Source organism: Hypanus sabinus, chromosome 10 (genome assembly GCF_030144855.1).
Source record: "Hypanus sabinus isolate sHypSab1 chromosome 10, sHypSab1.hap1, whole genome shotgun sequence".
NCBI classification, from domain to species: Eukaryota; Metazoa; Chordata; class Chondrichthyes; order Myliobatiformes; family Dasyatidae; genus Hypanus; species Hypanus sabinus.
The window spans coordinates 165,090,739-165,094,792 of record NC_082715.1 but is presented as its reverse complement, the minus strand read 5'-3'; the positions used below and the strand labels follow the sequence as shown (position 1 = coordinate 165,094,792).

At 43.5% G+C, this 4,054-nt stretch overlaps 1 non-coding gene across 1 annotated transcript; it reads right to left on the bottom strand.

The window, feature by feature from the left end:
- Positions 1-3,596: 3,596 nt before the first annotated feature.
- Positions 3,597-3,690, bottom strand: trnai-uau (transfer RNA isoleucine (anticodon UAU)). Its single transcript has 2 exons — positions 3,653-3,690; positions 3,597-3,632 (listed from the first exon to the last, which is right to left on the bottom strand). It is a non-coding gene; the product is annotated as a tRNA-Ile (tRNA).
- Positions 3,691-4,054: the final 364 nt, after the last annotated feature.

Genomic DNA, 4,054 nt, shown 5'->3' with positions numbered 1-4,054 from the left:
CATCACCTGGCCTTTGCTAACGACGATTATGTAGAAGCCATAGCCTTAACGAGCTAATTAAGGTCTGAGCCCTTGGTAAAAGAGTTATCTGAGAGCTCAAATCTTTGGAGTGCCGAAACTCTTGCTCTTGCTCTTTTCCTTTTCTTCACTCTAAAACTGTACAAAACAAAATGTAAGCACTGATCGTGCTTAAAATGTTGAAAATAATGTTCCATCTTTAACTTCATTACTTTTGGCGTTTAGTTCCACTTCTACTCACTGATCTAGTCACAGTAACACAACCTTTGACCACGGCTGCCCGAACATTTGCATGCCACTGGACATGAGGCAGTTGAAAAGCGCCACCATATCCGGTCCGAAAAACCATAAAACCTCAAATGTTGCCATGGAATTTTGCAGGCAACCTCGTGACTGCTGAGCAGGACAAATTACCACTGTCAATACACCACCCATCTGTTCCTTGACGTCCAAAGGCGAGGTGTTATTTTCTCTTGGACTCCACTGATATCGCAGGATACATTTTCACTGATCATTTTTCAGTGGCATACATTTCAAACGTTTCACATCACTGTGGGGATCCTGGAGTAAAGCATCACTGGTCAATATGTTACCGAAATGTTAAAAAATATAATTGTGGCCGGTTTGATTAGAATGACAGACTGTAAGTTTTTAATAAGGTGATAGACTTAAGAGTGTAGCCGGGGAAAGACCGGGAGTTATTTCGGAGTAACTCTACACGGGCTGCGCGTTCAGTCAGGGGCGGAGCGTATTCCGAGATAAATATTTATTCTTGACGTTCACGTTTGCGGAAGAACCTCCACGGCCAGTTACTCACCTTTATGCAGGCGTGGGATATTTGGCCCATGTTTGAATTTTACATGGAATCACAACAACTTCGATATATTGAAAAGGGGCGTGACCCCAACCGATATGTGATCTCCAACCGTCACCTCGTCCCAAAATAGACAGTGCAACAGTACCCCGTTTCCTTGTGCCACATTACCGTTATTATACAGGAAGATTTCAACCAGACTTTTCGACATTCCCCCAGAAACCCGATGTCAGCGTTGTGATCAGACCTTCCTCATTGGATCTTAACAGGAATGGAATGTGCGATGCCAATAGTAAGAAATTTGACTTCTGCCTGCGTTGCAATATCACCGGAAGATCGCAGATTCGAGTCCTGAAAGTATTAAGTGTTGATGTTACCAACTGTTTTCACCTAGGCGTAAACAAATATTAGCGCGGCTGACGTGGGGTGGCTGTGATGCTGCTCGCGAAGGTGAAAACAAAGAGAAGCGGTGAGATTGAATGCGTGTGTGTGTGTGTGTGTGTGTGTGTGTGTGTGTGTGTGTGTGTGAGTGTGTGTGTGTGTGTGTGTGTGTGTGTGTGTGAGTGTGTGTGTGTGTGAGTGTGTGTGTGTGTGTGTGTGAGTGTGTGTGTGTGAGTGTGTGTGTGTAAGAGAGAAAAAGAGAGAGAGAGAGAGAGAGAGAGAGAGAGAGAGAGAGAGAGAGAGAGAGAGAGAGAGAGAGAGAGAGAGAGTTGGGGGAGGCAGACTGAAAAGTTGGAACCCAGAATACTGTGGTGGAGATTATGAACAGATGTCTGTATGGTGAGACGAGGAAGGAGTGGAGTACGGGGCGGGGTGGGCGTGGGGGGGGGGAGAAAGCGATTTAACATTTCTGAATTTTTCTCAAATTTCATAAGTTTGAAATTTTTCAGCACACGATTATTACTCGTGATGTTTCTCTGGATGGGAACATCTGAGATGTGAGCTCCGTTGAAACCACAATGCATCCGTATGCGACAATACATGACAATAGGATTGAAAGCTAATTTTTCTGTTACACAGTGTACGTTATCCACGAGACTCCTTAGGTTTAAATCCTTTTATGTTCTCCGGGAAATTATGTATAATTACTATTAATTCTTCTTTCTTTAATTTACTTTGGTCAGGTTTGAAATACAATGCGCTACTGATAGAAAACCAAACGTTCATTATAATTACACATGGATGCCCATGACAATACATTTGAATACAAACTGAGAAGTTGAGTCTCAAGTATATCCCAAACACTGAAGTCCAAAGAATGTTCCTGCCCGGGATTAAACTGGGGACCTTCAGCGTGTGAAGCGAAGGAGATAACCACTACACCACAGAAGCAGTGCAAAGCGCTCAATGCTCTGCGCTATTGAGCAATAACCCAAGGCAACCCCTCCCCGCCCTGCTCTGAAATACAGCCATAAGTACAAAACATTGCCCACCGTTCCATTCCATTTTCAGTAATAAGAATTAAATTTATCTGCCAGATAGAGAGATATGTATTATAAATTTCCTGTGGTGTGTTGGTTAAGGCACGACATGTAACAGTTACCTGAACTATGTTGCTTATATAAGGCAAGGAATTAACACAACTTCGGTACTTTAGCTTTCCGCAGTCTCCACAGGGTGGTGCCCAGGCCCACAAGAAAAATTTAACAGTACCTTTAAGATTTCTCACCCTGTCTCTCTCGTCCGTTCTCATCACCACAGATTACCAATTAATTGAAGCAAGTGAGTGAACCATCTGCCGATACATTTATAAACAACAGGACGCTTTACAAGCCGGAGTTACTTGTGAGATGATGCCAGCTGTACAGTAACGAATCACGGCTATTCGACCCACCGCGTCCGCATTGACACCAGACACACCATCACACTGAAATGTCATTAATGATCAATGTACAATCTGTTCCTTCGGATCGCAAACAGACCAAGACATTAACGGCCAGTTAAACGACCTATTGTGAACGAAAATTATATTGGTAACCACAGCCTTCAGGAACGGAGCGGCGTCGATCAGCTCTGAGGTCGCGGTGGAGTGATCTCTCTCCAGCCGGAAGGACGTCAGTAGAATAGAGGGAGGTGTCGTCTCTTTAACAGAGGCTTGGTGAACTCTGGACATGTGAGAATTACTTTATAATTCGGTCCAGAAATAATGCAGATTTATGTTGAGAGAGAGAGAGAGAGAGGGAGAGAGAGAGAGAGAGAGAGAGAGAGAGAGAGAGCAGCATCCCGATACCATTTACGGACATTGAGGCTACGATCAATATATCTTTTTTCGCGTGTGCCTAAAACAATTCGCCAAAGTTAGTAAATATTTAGTTTATTCGACAGTACAACGAACCGAGGTGATGTGTAATTAGAGGGTTTCTGAAGCATGGTTTCAGTAAGGGTAGGGTTCGTTGCTTCGCCATTTGGTTAATTGAACTAAGAAGACAGGAATGTGGGATACGCGTGATGCCTTGATGCAGCAAATGAACCATCTGCTCAGACACTTTCAACAACGGGAAGTGAGGCTACGCGTGTTGAACTAAAGAACCAAACAGGGAGATTGTCTGTAGCCCTTTTAGTGAATAAGGGTGGATCTCCTGCAACGCTTTTAAACTCACACTGGCCTTCTCAGATCAAAATCAAAGGTGCATCGATACGAAGTTAAACACAAATAACAAGCAGGGTTTATCAGAAGCACAACATCAAATGTAACATTTCAGTGGAATTCTCTACTCGAGAGTCGTCAAGTCAGCTGGGCGTTGCAAGCATTAAAAATCACAAGTGCTCTAGGTGAGGCTCGATCTCACAGCCTCGGCATTTCTCCGCCGTGTACTGTCATATAAGTACCGCGCGCTAACCGATTGCGCCACTAGAGCCCACTGCTGCAAACGCGAATTATTACATATGGAAAAAAATAGATGAAATGTACAGATATCATAGAGCATAGAGCCTAAATATGTACAACGCGTGAAAGGCGGTCTGCCCTCAATGTATTGCCATTACTAAAAAGTAAAACAAAGGCACTAAATTTCTAATCCCTCCTTCCTACAATGTCCATATCCCTCGATCTTCCTTACATCCAAGTGCATATCGAGTTAGCAAATGTGCTCATTAAATACCATCTATAAATTTGTTGATAATGCAAACTTTGTTGGTCGCATCTGAAATGGAGACAAGAGGGGGAATAGCGGCAAAATATGTCAATGAGTGTTGTCGCAGCAGCAACATTGTAACGAACGT